This window comes from Arvicanthis niloticus, chromosome 7, assembly GCF_011762505.2.
Source record: "Arvicanthis niloticus isolate mArvNil1 chromosome 7, mArvNil1.pat.X, whole genome shotgun sequence".
NCBI lineage: Eukaryota > Metazoa > Chordata > Mammalia > Rodentia > Muridae > Arvicanthis > Arvicanthis niloticus.
The window spans coordinates 68,076,351-68,092,565 of NC_047664.1; the positions used below are offsets into that span (position 1 = coordinate 68,076,351).

The following is a 16,215-nucleotide window of genomic DNA, read 5'->3' on the forward strand; positions in this document are numbered from 1 at the left end:
AATGTGCCAGCTCAAAGCACACACAATTAAAATAGAAACCATCAAGGATCTTATGTCTTTGGATTCTAGCATAAAACCACAGCTCCAAACACAACTGCAATAAACCTGCAATAATCTTCATGAAATATAGTATCAATTAACTGTTGGTATAAGAAACATAATGCAGAATAACTGCCATATTAACATTCTCTAAAGACAAATCTCCAAAGACTTTAAACAAGTAAAAATTGAGTCCACGAATACTTAACATGACTAGGTTTATTTAAAATTTCCAAGTCAGGCATGGTGGCTCTTGTCTGTAATCCCAGTAGCTGGGAGGCTGAGGCAGGAGAACTTCCAAAATTTCAAGGCTAGCCTATGTTATGCCTAGTAAATTTAGGCCAGCCTGAGCTACAGAATAAAGCTCCGTCTCAAGGGGAAAAAAATTAAAATAAATTGTCCCATAGATAGATGGCAATATGGCACACACCTTTAGCCCCAGCCCTGAGAAGGCAGGGTAAAGAAGATTTCTATGACTTCAAGGCCAGTTTGATCTACATAGCAAGATCCAGGTCAGCCGGAGCTGTGGAGTGAGACTTTTTTGTTAATACCTTAAGAGTCATATTACGGCATAGAAAAGAACTACAAAGGGTTAAAACAGCTGAAGTCTACAAAAATGCAGAAGCAAGAGAAAGCTATCTTCATAATAGCAATCTTTGAACACCCCAGGGAAGCCACACAACACAGTATTTCACAATGTCAACTCACAGTACCATTTATCAGGAACAACTCCCACCCTGGGCCTCCTTCCTGCTCTCACCTACAATTCCCACGCTGAATTTGAGAGACCAACCTCGGGCAAGGCAAAGAGAGAGGTGTACAAAATATCCCTCAGAAGGAAGAAAACTGAAGGACCCACTGCTTTTGGAAGGAGAAATTCCCAGGGCTACACAGCTGCAAATGGGGTTCCCACTTCACTATCTACTACAGGATCACGACTTTTACACACTGTAGCTACCAAGGGTCTAGGTAGTGCTGTGTGTCTCTGCTTCTGTCTCTAAGAAGGGAGCTCAATCAACCTACTCAAACCTTTTCTTCTGTACAGTGAACAGACAGATCTGCTCCAGGCCTCAGACTCTCCCTGAGCATCCTGGAAAGAAGCCTCATAGGAATGCTCCCCCATTGACCAAAAGCTCTTGGCATTTTCCGTCCCTTGGTGTTCTCCTCACTCTGAACCCAGAGGAGGAGAACCAACCACTGAAAACAAAAAAGGTCTCATCTGACATCTGTATCTTCCTGATATGATACTATATGGGTCTCCCGGCAACTCATTACACTAGTTCCATTTCTGTCTCTGTGATAAAACACCGTGACCTGTAGCAACTTTGGGGAGAAAGGGCTTATTTCAGCTTACACATCACAGTCCATCATTGAGGGAAGTCAGGACAGGAACTTAAATCAGAAACCATTGAGGAAAACTGCTTGCTGGCTCACTCACAGGACCATGCTTAGCTAGCTTTTCTTATACGATCCATGACAGACCACAGGCCTAGGGATGGTGCCACCTGCAGTAGGCTGGGCCTTCCCACGTTGATTGACAACCAAAACCATGTCCCACAGACATGCCCACAGGCCAATCTTAATTAGACAACCCCTCAACTGAGACCTCCTCCTCAGAGAACTCTAGACTGTGTCATGTTGACATTAAAAGCAAACTTAATAGTCACTCATACACAGCCCATTCAGGTGGAGAGAGCTTTCCAAATAACTGTCAATGGAGTCAAAAGTCTAACTGCGTGGGCCATACAGCATCGCCTTCTGGGGTCTTTGTCTTTACTTGAGAAAACGGTAATAACGAGAGCAGGTCATCGTGAGGAGGTCAATTCGCTTTAACTCTTGGTTTTAAAATGCATAAAGGAGGAAAAAGAAAAGCAGTGGAATCTGGGGTATAAATTACCCTGGAAGCTGAGTGTGTACGGCTGTTCTTTTTTCATGTGCAAGTGAATACAGACACAGTTCTCTTTAGACCATGTATTTCTTCCCATGACTAATCCTATGCAGCCCGAATGTTCTTTTACTCAGCCCTGAGGAGCCCAGTATACTAACCACTTAGGAGGAAAGCCATGGAAACCTGCTTGAGAGAGAGGCTAGCATAACAGACTTTGGCCAGAAGTTATCCATATCTTTTGGGGAGAGTAAAAGTCCAAAATCCCGGAACAGGGAACAGGGAACCTGGAAGATGATATGCACAATCCATCCCCAGGTTTCCAAGGCTGCCCTAGGGTTTCTCCTATCCCCAGCATCCGCTGCCCGGCCTCTCAGGCGTGGACATGGGATCATGCCCTTAGAAAGCAGAGTGGAGGCACTAATGAGAGTCAAGAGGTACCCAAATGCACAGCCTCCTCTCAGTGACCTCACGGTAACCACTTTCACTGCTACGTTCTAACAAGACCGACTGCCAGCGTCGTCGATGGCCTCCACATTTCCAAAGCCAGTGGCCACTCTAAAGCTGCAGCTTTCTGGACAACTACCTTAAAACACTGGCTGTGTGGCGTCTACGGCATTTCTTTCCACTGCCTTCCGACCTCACTGACGCCTCAGGTCCTCTCTCCGGGTCCCCTCTAATCTCCTCCCGCTTCTAGACTCAGGAGTGATGCTGTGCAGTTAGAACACGTTAGCGATGGGCACACTCAACCAGCCTCAGGCTCTGGAAACTTCTATACACTCATGAGTCCCACATTACATCCCTGGCTGAAACTGCAATTTCTACATGGCAGAATCCCTCCTCTACCCAACACACACTCATTGTTTCTCCAAGCATGCCTAACAGGCACAACTATGCTAGCCCCAAATGCTTTCTCCTCAAACCTTGCCACCATGGCCCCCATGTCTGCTTATAGGCCAATGTGATGGGGGCACTTTCTCCATTGAACTTCCCTCTTCCCAGAGGACCATAGTGTCAGATCCAAAGAAAATGGCATTTCCCCAAATTCTGATGCTTCCAGAATTCCTCGAAGAGCATGTGAAGATTCCCCTCTACCAAAGGAGTCTTTTATTTCCCTTACCACTGGCAGAAGGGACCAATCTGTGGTGCCTATAGCATACCAAAGCACATGCTGGCCTCCACAGTTTCACGTGGGCCTGTGAACATTTCAGAATCCATGTTCTCCTCAGCTCCATCCACCCTCTATCTCCTACCCTGGAGTTCTCCAGCCCGACTACCCCAAGCTACTCACTCCTCCTTATATTAGAACCCTGCTTTTCAGCTCTGCACTCTTGGTCCTCTCTTTGGCTCTCTGGGTCCACTCTCTCTCTCTCTTCCCACCCCATCCCAGACCCCTGCCTCTCTCTCTCTACTCTGCTCCTGCTTCTGCCCTGGCCGTTTCCAGTCTACATCGTTCTCTCTCTCTGCTCTGGACTCTCCCTGATGCCTCTGACTGTTCTCTCCCTCGCATCTACAATAAAACCTTCCCATTAACTATACCATGGAGCGGTAATATCAGTTTATTTACCTTGCTTGTGTCAAACTGACAAAAACTGAGTGGTACACTGTCTGAGTGGCCGCTCCGTTCTTCCAGCTGCTTGTGCACATGGCTCCTGTGCACTCAGTCACCCGCTACACATCTAATTTAAAAGGGAACCTCACCGGCACCTGGCACCTACAACCTACTCACCTACCACTTCAAACCCTAGCACATGAGCCCATCAAGCCTCCCATGGCTCGGTACAGTGGCACTACGTTCACCCTGCTCTCCACAAAGCAGTGATCTTTTGTCAGATGAGGATGCAGCCCAGCAGTAGGGCCCTTGACTGACACCTGCGAAGCCCTGTCTAACATCAACCTCCACCCCTATAAATAAAAAGAAATATCACAAGCCAATTCTCAATTATTAGCTTGACAATTTTCAGTTATTAGTATATTCACTCAATAAATATTAAAAAGCCCAAATAAACTAAAGAAGTGTTGACCAGATTGTAACACTGTTGGGAGCAGCAGCCATTCCATTCTAACTTCAAAGTCAGAATCTGATAGGAGACAGGAAATCATGGGGGCGGAGGGTGGGGGAGAGTACAGGGCCGCGGATACTGGAAGAGCGGAACAGGAGCAAGGACTCAGTAGAAAAGCAGACCTGAACATAACAAACGTACCCTACATAATCATCCCGAGTTCCTGGCAAAAGGAGTGCATACGATCAGAGTTCTGGTGTGTGTGAGGTGTCCAACATGCTCTTAGCTATTGGCTTGGGAGAGCAAGGAATAATGTGGGTGAAGTTCCTAAAAATTACTCAGTTTCTTTTTCTTCCTGTTCCTCTACTTCTCTCTTATTTTGTTGTGCTGTTCGTCTTTTTTTTTTTTTTTTTGGGGGGGGGGTTTGTTTTTTCTTGAAACAGGATCTCCCTACGTAGCCCAAGCTGACCTGAAGTTTACTATTGAGTCTAGGCTGGACCCTTGTCCTGCCTCAGCAACCCAAGTGTTGCACCACCACACCCCACTCTCTCACTTTCTTGATAAATCCTCTCAATTACTTCCCCACAGTATTTTGGATTAAATCCTTGGATTCCACCATGAAAGGAGTATTATGAAGAATGTAACATTTAAGGCAGGAAAGATAATAATAATATTAATAATAATAATAATAATTACATTCAGTGCTACACAGCCTCATATGTTAATCTTTGATACCTCTTCAAGAGAAAAATTGATGTACATTTAATCATTACAAATAACATTGCTTTCTTTTTACTGACTATGCATATAACTCACCTAAATATTTTTTCATTGTTGGGGGAGGGGTAATAGGCTGCTTCAGATGGCCTTGAATTTGTGGTATTTTTCCTGCCTCGGCCTCCTGAGTGCTAGCATTACAAGCAGTACCATTTAATTGGGGCTGGCTTATAGATTCAGAGATTCAGTCCATATCATCAAGGCAGGAGCATGGCAGCATCCAGGCAGGCATGGTGCAGGAGGAGCTGAGAGTTCTACATCTTCATCTGAGGCTGCTAGGAGAAGACTGGCTCCCAATGGCTAGGAGAAGGGTCTCATTGCCTACCCCACAGTGACACACCTTCTCTAATAGTGCCACTCACTGGGACAAGCATATTCAAACCATCACACCTGGCACACCTTTTCTTCAAGAAGTGCTTCCTGCTTCACTCCAACACTTTAACTGCACTCAGTTCTGCCAAATGGTTTAAAATGTCCTTTCAATGCCCTGTATTGATGGTTTACCTGTGTAGACCCAAGTAAAGCAGACTGTGAGGTAGCCACATCTCTCACAGCAACTCAGTCAGTGCTGATGGAGGGGCGCATGGCTTGTGCATAGTTTGGTTTTCTCTTTTTTGCAGATCTTTGCATAAAACCATGATGAGACACCAACAGCAAAACCGCCCCCTAGACTGGAATTACTACTGTTCTAGTGGCCTGTGACCACTTGTAACTCTCTAAGACAAACAGATTTAGCACAGGGGCTGTGTATTTACAGCACAGCAAAGTCCTATTATAGATGGCACCAAAATATTTTACAACCATAAACATGAGCAACAGTCTTCCCAGGCAGGCCTATCTAATTTCATCAGCTTTCTGAAATTACATCTTTCACTAAATCAGCCTCGGGGCACAAATGCAGTAAGATAGCATTAATTAAAATGCATAAAACCATCCAGGAGCAGCAAGGCGCGTAGACTACTTTTTTTTTTTAAGGGCAGATATTGAACTAAAAATAGCAATTGCTTTTTGGCCAGCTTAAAAAGCTAGGTCTTACCCAGCGCCTGAAGCTACGATTCTGCCAGACTTTCTCCAAGGTAGGGTAACAATTAGTATGTTATTCACTTGTCTGGTATGCGGCAGCTTTCTTTGCAGGTTGTGTGCACATGCTCACTTTAAGGCAACCGCAGGCTCCCCCTTTGCCATTAAGCAGAATCTAAGACATATCAAAGCATGCTGTTACCACTATGCAACAACTATACCCTTCTCAGAAGATTCCATACAATCCCAAAGAAGCCCAACAATACTAATGCTGAACTTCAAATCTCTGTGTCATTTTAAAATAAATCCCTGCAGACCGTGCACAGGCTGTTGTGATTACAACTCTCACTAATAACTGCTGCTGTCTCCCCACTGACTGATCTCAGTAGGTCTTCATAGAATCCTATCAGGTAAGGATTAACTAAGAAATTTGTTCAAGGGAATACAAGTTAATACAATGATGGATGGGGGACTAGAACCCAGACCTCCTGGACTCCAGATCCCCAGGCACTTGGTGGCGCTGTGTATCTTGGAGGATCATCACAAATCTAAACAGACACTCAACATGAGAGAAGCAAAGGATTCAGTTTCGGCACTAAGATCAAGATTCTCTGCACACACAGTGGCATCATCACAGTGTCACAATGAGACTTTGAATTTTACCTTTCCTTTCAGGTTATTTCAAGTATTTGCATTCAAATAACCACAGAAAAGAAATGAAATCAGGTCAGAGATGAGTTTCAACTAGAAACCTGGCTGCTGAAGTGGAAATGTAATAAAACAAAACAATATCACAGGTAACAGAAGGCGGCTCTTCACCTTCACGATATTAGAATGTGACATCGGTCAAATCGGTGGGATTTCAAGTGGCTGCTTCACGTCATCATTTTATGCTCTGTAATGTATTATTGTGCTTTAACTAAAGCCAGCGACATTCTTATAACATGGAAAGCAAGAGCCTTTTGAGAAAAACAACTATAACCGCACTTAGTTATACCACCAGGCTCCTACTACCTAAAACACTGCTGAGGTAAGTTCAGCTCCTTCCCAATGGAAGCCAAATGCATATAAGCTGCAACTTTATTCAATGACCCTGTGCCATGTTTCCTTAAACAAATCATTCAGCTCCTCAGAGACTGCAATATGGTAGTATTTAACATGGCCATTGTATCAGTCACTTTTCTATTGCTGTGATAAACTACAATGGCCAAAGAAACTTATAGAAAAAAAAATGCTTTGATACGGGGCTTACAGTTCCAGAGGGTTAAAAATTCATCACCATCATGGCAGAAACGTGACACTGGAGCAGAAGCTAAGAGTTCACATCCTGATCCATACACAGGAAGCAGAAAGCACACTGGCAATAGCACAATCTTTGAAACCACAAAACCCATCCCCAGTGACATACCTTCTTCAACAAGGCCACACCTCCTAATCCTTCTCAAACAGCTCCAGCAACTAAGGACCGGTATTCATACATAGGAGCCTGTGGGGGCCATTCTCATTCATTAAATGAGAAATATATTGACTTATATACATGCACTCACACCATACACTGCATGACGACATCCAAGAGTTATTAGTAACAATCACAATTTTAAAATCCAAACTCATGTTCTCATTCATTTTTGCGACATGAAGTTTTGTCTGTTTGCATAATGACTTCTTTTGTAATTGGAACTATACCATGGAACAAATGACACATACATTTGTATATATGTAGATATGTATACATGTGCACGAAAGTACACCCCCCCCAACATCATCACTAAGTCGATAAAAAACATTACTTTTTGATTCTTTCCAACATATATTTACACAGAAACATTTGGACTATACATTAAAGATAGTTATAAGTTAGAGTCCCATCTAATTCACATTGAGTGCCTATAAATTGTGACTGCTGTCTCTAGTGTTGTACCTCTACATGTGGGGACATTTGGAAGCTAGCTTAGAGAAAAGAAAACCAGGGAGAAAGACACCACTACAGTCATCTGCATGCAGCTCTTGCCATCACCAAGAGAGGGGAAAACAGAAACCTCTGTGTAAAAAAAAACAATAAAACAAAAAAGAAAGCAAGCAGACTCTAGAGCAGTGGTCCTCAACCTCCCTAATGCTACGACCCTTTAACACAGCTCCTCATGCTGTGGTGACCCCCAACCATAACATTATTTTCATTGCTACTTCATAACTGTGACTTTGCTACTGTTATGATTTGTAATGTAAATATCCGTTTTCCAATGGCCGCAGGTGACCCCTGTGAAAGGGTCACTCGACCCCCAGAGGTTGAGAACCACTACTGAAGAGTCATTTCAAAGACTGGCTATTGCTGTCCCAACCTATCTGAAGCAGGTGCAGTCAAAGGCTCTTAAAGAGCAGAGAGCCTCCAGTGTTGGTCCCTGCTTGGTTGTCTGTGTCACTCCCCATAAAATGTTTGTGATCTAACACCCACCCTCACCCCCCAACCCCAACACAATGGTAATGGGAGATAAAGATGCTAGGAGATGGCTAAATTCTACGAATGTCGCCCCTATGGAGAGAACCAGTGTCCTTGTACAAAGACTTCCGGAGCATTCCTGTCCTGCTCATACAAGAATATAAGAAAACAGTCACCGATGAGTCAAAGACAGTCACATATGAGCCATAAAGCAGGATTCTAATCTGCCAGCATTCTGATCCTAGACGTCTCAGCCTACAGAGCCGTAAGAAATAAGTCACCCTGTCTGGCATTTTGGATACAACAGCATGAACAGGCTAAGAGAGATCCGGTAAGGATGATAGAGCTTCCACTGCAGAGAAGACGGGCGGTCCACCAATGGACACAGCTGGTGGGGGTGTAAACTGGGACAGACTACCTAGGACGACTTTATTAAAGCAAACAACCCATGTCTTCCAACTCAGCAGTCCTACTGCTAAGAATACATCTAGCAGACATGCGTGTTAGACGCTCAAAGCAAATTACTCCCAACAGCCAAAACTAGGAAACTAAATGTCAACCATAATGTGGATAAGTTTGAAATATAATCCTATAATAGAGTCTTACAAACAACAGGAAGGAAGAGACTATTAACTCCACAACTCCATGGATGACGAAGCAGAAGATACAAAGAATACGTGTGGTGTGATTCCCCTTAGATGAAGTTTGAAACGGGGAAAGATGGTCCTTAATGACCAAAATGATGGTGTGTATGCTCTGGGACGGACAAGTGGGAAGCCCCATCACATCACATGGGTACCAGGCACATGGGCACACACATAAGGAAAGAAAGCATCAAAGCTATACATTTAAGGTTTGTATGCTTTATGTTACAAGTACAGAGAGTCAGGTATGGTGACCCACAGCCATCCCAGCACTCAAGGATACTGAAGCGATCACGGTAAATGAGGCCAAGCCAGTCTACAAAGCAAGATCATGGCTCAAAACAACAAGGCCGCATGGGGGATCGCATGGGGCCGCATGTGATAAAACATCATGACCAAAAGCAACTTGGGGAAGAGATGGGTTATTTCATCTTACAACTCCCACGTCATACTCGTCACACAGGGTGGTCAGGACAGGATACTCAAGGCAGCAACCTGGAGGCAGGAACTGAAGCAGAAGCCATTAAGAAATGCTGTTTACTGGCTTGATCTTCTTGGCTTGTTCAGCCTGCTTTCTTATTGCCCACAGGACTATGTTCGAGATCACCACCAGCTGGCACCTGTGGCTCCACCCACAAGGGGCTGGGCCCTCCCAAACCAGTCACTAATCAAGTTACTGCCCCACAGGCTTGCCTACAGGCCAGTCTTACAGAGGTACTTTCTTAATTGTAGTTCCTTCACCTTAGCTATGTCTACATTTGTGTCAAGTTGAGAGAAAAAAAAAAATCTTCACAGTGATACATATAACCTGTGGGAGGCTGAGACAAGCCTACTCTCATGAGTTTGGGGCCAGTCTATGTCATGTAGAATAGGACCCAGTCTAAAAAAAAAAAAACAAAAAAACAAAACAAACAAACAAACAAAAAAAACAACCAAGAAAAAGGAAGAAAAGGAAGTACTAAAGGCTGAGTTAGCTTAGAAGTAGAGTGGTTGCTCACAAGGCCCAAGGCTGGATTATTAGCACGGCCTCCCCTACCAAAAGAGGGGTAAATAACATTCCCCTTCCTTATAGCAATATACTAACAGAAATGCCTCTCCCAAAGCAATTCTCTGACCACTGCTACCTGACATTAACACAATCTCACTTTACTTCAGAAATATCACACACACACACACACACACACACACACACACACACACACAGAGAGAGAGAGAGAGAGAGAGAGAGAGAGCGCCAATCTAGACAAGCCCAGTGTTGCAGGCTTGCACTACCGATCACTTAGAAAGATGAGGCAGGAGGATCACAAGTTCAATGACTGCTGAGCTACTGAGGGGATATGAGGCCAGGCTGCGTAACTTAACAAAACCATCTCAAAATAAGTATAGAATGAGATGAGATGTAGCTTGGTGATAGAACACCTGTCTGTCACATTTGAGGCCCCAAGTTAAATCCTTGATACAACCAGAAAGAAAAAGGAAGAGAGAAGAGAAGGGTTAGACAGGAACAACCGTCAGGCCTCAGAGTGGGGGCTGGCTTCCTTGACCCTCCCTTCTGTAAAAGGCAGAGCAGTGGAGCCCATATAATGCAGCATATTCCCTGGATCCATTATCTGTCCATAGAGAGTGTTCATCAGGGGCCCAATCGAGTCATGTCACACCCGAGAGGTCACAGGCATTGGGCAAAGCAGCAACCTTGCATAGCTCAGGACTCTGGATGCTGAGGCTGATGAGATTTGCCACTCAGACCAGACTAGACAACCAGGGACAAGAGACTAGAAAACCAGCTTACAACTGGCTTTCCTCTACTGTCCACTTTCACCAGCAAACACTTTCTGCCCCTTTATTAGGATGGATAAAGGGAAAAAGAAAGAAAGGGGAAAAAGAGGAGACAGAGACAAAACTAGAGATGAAACATCAGCATCTAATACAGTCAATGAATTCTGACAAGGAAGCCAAGGGGACAGGACAGGGAAAATGAGTCAGAAGCTATGCTGGGATTTCTTCAAGCCAGAGAATGACTCTGGACCCTTATCTGAGAGTAGACAGAAAAATTAACTCAAAATAGATAAGAGATCTAAATGTTAAGCCTGAAGCCAGAAAAATCCTAGAAGAAACCACAGAGAAATGTCTAGACATCATCACTGGTGACATTTTTGTGTCTCTCGCATCAAAAGCTCAGGCTACAAAAGCCAAGATAAATACCTGGTGTGTCACACTAAAGATCTTCCGCACTGCAAATGGAACAGAACAAAACAGCAACTTGCTGAATGGGAAAAAAATCATTGCAATCCAATTATCTGATAAGGTGTTAATACCCAAAATTCATAAAGAACCCAATTCAAGAGAAACAAATAATTCTACTAACAAATAGGCAAGCAATCCAAACAGACAGCTCTCCAAAGACAGAAGATGCCCAGCAGGTGCATGGATAGATAGATGCTTCACTCCAATTCTTGCAGAAATGCATACATGCATCCCATTCCCCTGGGCGGGCTGTTCTCACCAAGCCAGAAGATAACAAATGTCCATGAGGGTGTGGGGGAGGGGAACGCCTGCACTGCTGGGAGTGCGGGGATTGTTGCAATTTTCATGAAAAAAAAAAAAAAAAATCAAAAACAAAACAAAACACCACCAGCCTGGAAGTTCCTAGAAAAATGTTACATAGTGGTTAAACATTCCTCCTTCCCATATCTGTATGTTTATAGCATAAGTGGGAAATTCCATGTCAAGCTTCATGTGACAGAAAGGGCACTAACAATGAATGTAAGAAAAGAAAGGTATTTGGATATAGGCCTATCTTCAAAGTGTCTCTCAGTATATCTGCACATATGCACATAGTCTAAAATCACAAATGGTTTTGATCCCAAGAATTTCAATATGGGGCACTTGAACCATATAATCTCCAAATCAAAGTTGGGCTTGATGGTATACACCTGTAAACCTATCTATCATGTGTACAGCAGAGGCAGGAGGATCACTGCAAGTTTGAGGCAGTTTGGTTTACACAGAGAGTTCTAAGCCATCCAGGGTTATATAGTGAGATCCTGACTTATAGTGAAACCTGAAGGAAATGATACTGAATGAAGTAAGCCAGACACAAAGACAATTATTACACGACAGCATTATACATGGGTATATATGTGGATATATATCATACACACGACAGCATGTATACACAGATATAAAATAAGGAGCAAGAAGAAGAAATGGGGACATGTCAGTCAGGGGCAGATCTACAGACCAACAAGTCTAGAGATGCAATACATGGAAGACACTGTAGTACTGTCCTTGGGATTCCTGCCAAGAGATTTTTTTTTTTTAAGCTGCTCTTGGCACAAAACCAAAATTCAAAACTGGGTAACTCTGTGATATGATGGAATTAACCTGCTTCACTATAGCAACCACTTCACTATTTATGTCTCCCATAACATCATCTTACATACCTTAAATATAACCCACTTAATTTTTTTTTTTTAATTTTTTTGTGGATAGTCCTTGCCAAGTCGGGTTACTGGCTAAGTGGGGTGGTCAACCAGTAAGCCTTAGATAGACAGATCAATGTCCTGACTCAATCACCACACTCTACCCATACCCAAGCACTTCTGATCCCCAAAACCACAGGAGCATGCAAGAGACTACAGGTATCACGCTAACCTGCATCCTTGTCCAGCTCTGGATGGCAGATGCTCAGAGTGACGGGTATGCTATCACCAGACCAGATGACCAGGGGTAAGGAGGCTGGGAGCCTGGCATCTCCCTCCACAAGGCCCTGAGAGAGCATCCTGCACTAAGCATCTGCAGAGCTGGGCATCAGAAATAACAAACCAGATGAAGTCAGTTCCCCTGCTCATTTTTAATTCCTTCATTCTATCATCTGCAATTAAGGACCTGTTTTCAGAACCTAAGCTGAGCATATCTAGTCAAAAAATATTTCATTTGCTGAAGAGGTGGCACACATCTTTAATCCCAATACTCAGGAAATAGAAGCAGGAGGATCTCTGTGAGCTGTAGCCAATTTGGTCTGCAAAGTTGAGTTCTAAGTCAACCAAGGCTATATAGTGAGACTCTGTCATAAGTAAATAAATGAATAAATAAGTGGATGGATGGATGGATGGATGGATGGATGGATGGACAGACAAATGGATAAATGCTAACACCCAGGACCACACCACCTGATTCAAGGATGGGCCTGTGAGGCGTTACATTCTCCTAAGGCTGCAGAAATTGCTGAAGATTAACCCCTGCTTTTCCAAAAGGTCACCAAATCTCCAGAAGTGGGCTTGGCAGTGACCCTGTTCTCAGTGAATCCTGACTTGGAAGTGACTGCATTTGAAATTTTAAAAAGCAGAAACAGTCACTATGATTAAAATGTGGAAGGTCTGCCACCACCTCTCACCTGTCTGAACTCTTGGTCTCCAGCTGGTGGCGTTGCTGTCTTGAGGTTTTCCAACGTGGGGCCTACCTGGTAGACACAGATCACTGTGGGCAAGCCATTAAGGGTGATGTGACCCAGCTCCAACTCTGGCCCCACCTGTGCTAACTGATCCACCACAATAGGAACTAGTAGCACCACAATCTCCCACAGCCACCAGCACTATGCACCCCACTGTGACTGACTGGACTGTGAACCAAAGCAAACTTCTCCCAGAAGCTACTTCAGTCAGGTAATGCTGGGTGAGCGCTAAGCTTTCCGTCCCACTGTTTTATAAAGCTGAATGGTGTACCTTCCAGATTCCTATCTAAACACCACCTTGTGTGTATTTAAATCATCATTCTTCATGGGAAAAGATGACAAAGATTCCCCCACCCCAAAAAAAAGAACAAGCGGAATTGGCCCATAGGCCACAACAGACTTTTATCGGCACTTTTTTTTATACTCATTTATTTATTATAGGGGAGCGTATATGTGCCACAGTACTCATGTGTGGTCAGAGGACAACCTATAGATGCTGACAGAGGTCTAGGCTCCTCAACAAGTGCCTTTATGGGTTGAGGCATCGGGCCACATTTTCTATTTCATCCTCTTGAAGCCTTTCAGTCACCAAAGAGGGCTCCAGTCCGAAAGTGAAGCAAACCTGGGGCATGGGATGTTGGGTGACAATTCTGGGATCACTGTAAGTGATAGAGCCAGGCTTTGAAGGCAGGCCTGCAGGGCAATACAGCCTCAGTTCTTCCCTTAAGCCATCCTTCCTCCACTGGGATTCCTGCAACTGCCACATGGAAACCTGCACTCCCCTCCCACCCCCACCCCCAGGCCTGCTTTCATCAGCGAGCTTGACACGCTCCTTGTGGGAGGCTGCAGTCATCTGTATCACTGCTTCTGCAGGTCTCCTAGGGCCCACCTGGATACAGAACCACTGTCATTACCACTGGAAGAACAGGCTGTGGTCAGGGTGGATGGGATGAGTCTGAACAGGGAGAAGGAAACTGAGAGCAAACGCGTGCACACATGTGAGATTAGGTAAAGCTGTGTTTTCGATCTGAACAGGGACAAAAAAAAAAAAAAAAAAAAAAAAAACACCACACCAGTGGGAACAGAACAAGGTGTAAGTGATCAGGCCATCCGCAGCAATGCTGGCCCTGCCAGGTCCCACAAGCCTATCTTTTAGAGACTCTTGGGCTGGGCTCTTGTATCACATTTTCCTTGGTGTTCACACTCCAAACTCTAGAGCCCTGGCCCTCAGAGTCACAAGTCCAACTGACTCACCCAAATCTCCACCAAAATCCCTCCGATTTCCCTCCCCACTCCCCGTGTCTGTTCCACTCCATCTACTGCCAGTCACCAGGCTAAAACCCTGATTCCTCCTTCACTCTGACTACCACACTCCACACCCAACTCATGAGAAGCATGTGGACTCCACGTGAAACAAATATTCAACCTGCAGCCCTTTCTCACCCCGTCCACTGCCACTGCCCTTATTCCAAGTCTGCAGCATCTGTGAAGCCAGAGCACCACAGGGTGCCTGCCGCTCCAAGCTTGCTTGTCAAGCCTGTTCTCTTCTCCCTGCAGGTTCCAGAGGACCCTTGTGAAGTGCAGGATGGTTACCCTTGCTGGACCCTCAGTGGCCTCACATCCTCCCTGGTATCAAAGTCAAGGCTCTCTCTATGGCTTTAACAGTCTTGAAGGCTCATTCACCAGCCTCACCCCTCCTTTCTGACATCTCAGCTTCATCTCTTCAGCCCTTTGCTGCTGGAACTAAATCCCCCGCCCCAGGGTGTCCTCCTCACTTCCTGCAAATGTTTCCTGAAGCACCACCTTCAGCTAACCAAATGTGGTGTATACATGAATCCAAGGCCAGCCTGGGCTACAAAAGGAGACCCTCTCTTAAAATAAAATAAACCAGCTCCCCTGTTCCTAGCTCACTCCTCAGACCATGTCCAATTGGTCCAGCTTTTCAGCACTGCATGCACATGCACCCTGGACTATCAGCTATCCACCATGGCTGGCTACGTCTCCAGACTTTAACCACGGAGGCCACATTGCACAAAGCATCTGCTAGACGCCCGGCACCTAGATAGCCGGCTGAACAAATGGACCACGTCTGCCCTGCTGCTTCCTTTTTCCAACACCATAAGCTAATTTAAGAAAAACCAATTGCAGCCAGGCATGGTGGCACACACCTCTGATCCAGGCACTTGGGAGGCAAACGCAGGAAGATTGAGGGTACCAGACACTCCCCCGTGACCGTGACAACCCTACAGGTTTTGGCGAGCTCACGGCTATGCTTGAGTCATAGTCAGCCTGTCTCCCTAAACTTCATCTCCAAAAAAAATAAAATAAATAAAAAAAATCTAAGCCTGTGATTGTGTTGTTTCTGCTTTGTGGTTTTCTGAGGTCATTTTCATTCAGCTCCTCCCTCAGAGCTCCCCTGCTCTTCAGTCCTTTACCAGGACTAACTACCTGGCCCCAGGGTATCCTTCTCCCCTCAAGCTCTGTGCCCATTGCTGCCCAACATTGAAAATTTCTCAACTGTGTTTTATGTTCTGAGGGAGGGGTCCCAAGTCTGAAAAGACCTAAAAGCTGCCCCTACTGCTAATAAGTATTTGCTCCAAATGTTGTAATTCCCAGTGGTGTTAACATCTGACTTCTTTTATGTCCGAGTCTTGTCATAGGAATGCATTTTTCCTTTTAGGATTAAAACACATGTACACAACTGGACGTGACCATCCCCTTTCAAAATAAAACTAACGTGAGATGGGACTGTGGCTGCGGTCACAAGCTTGCCTTGAGGTCACTGTGGCTGGCCAGCTCTCAAGGCCTTCCTTCTTCCTCTCCTTTCACCTCTGGACACAGGCTGGTGAGCTCCTCCCCCACCCCGTGGCCCAGTAGCTGTAGTGTGGTAATTTTACTTGGGTTCTGAACACAGATTGACCATCACCGGATAATCAGGAGACAACTGACAACAAACC

The 16,215-nt window shown here is 44.9% G+C and overlaps 1 protein-coding gene and 1 long non-coding RNA gene across 15 annotated transcripts in view; one reads left to right on the top strand and one right to left on the bottom strand.

Annotated features, from left to right (window-relative positions):
* Nucleotides 1-15,601, top strand: part of LOC143443122 (uncharacterized) — a 39,198-nt gene extending 23,597 nt beyond the window's left edge. Inside the window, exon 3 of the long non-coding RNA XR_013111872.1 lies at nt 14,816-15,601. This is a non-coding gene — a long non-coding RNA (uncharacterized LOC143443122). The remainder of the gene's footprint in view (nt 1-14,815) is intronic.
* Apbb2 (amyloid beta precursor protein binding family B member 2) overlaps nt 1-16,215 on the bottom strand; it is a 333,238-nt gene that overhangs the window by 295,259 nt on the left and 21,764 nt on the right. The window lies entirely within an intron of this gene.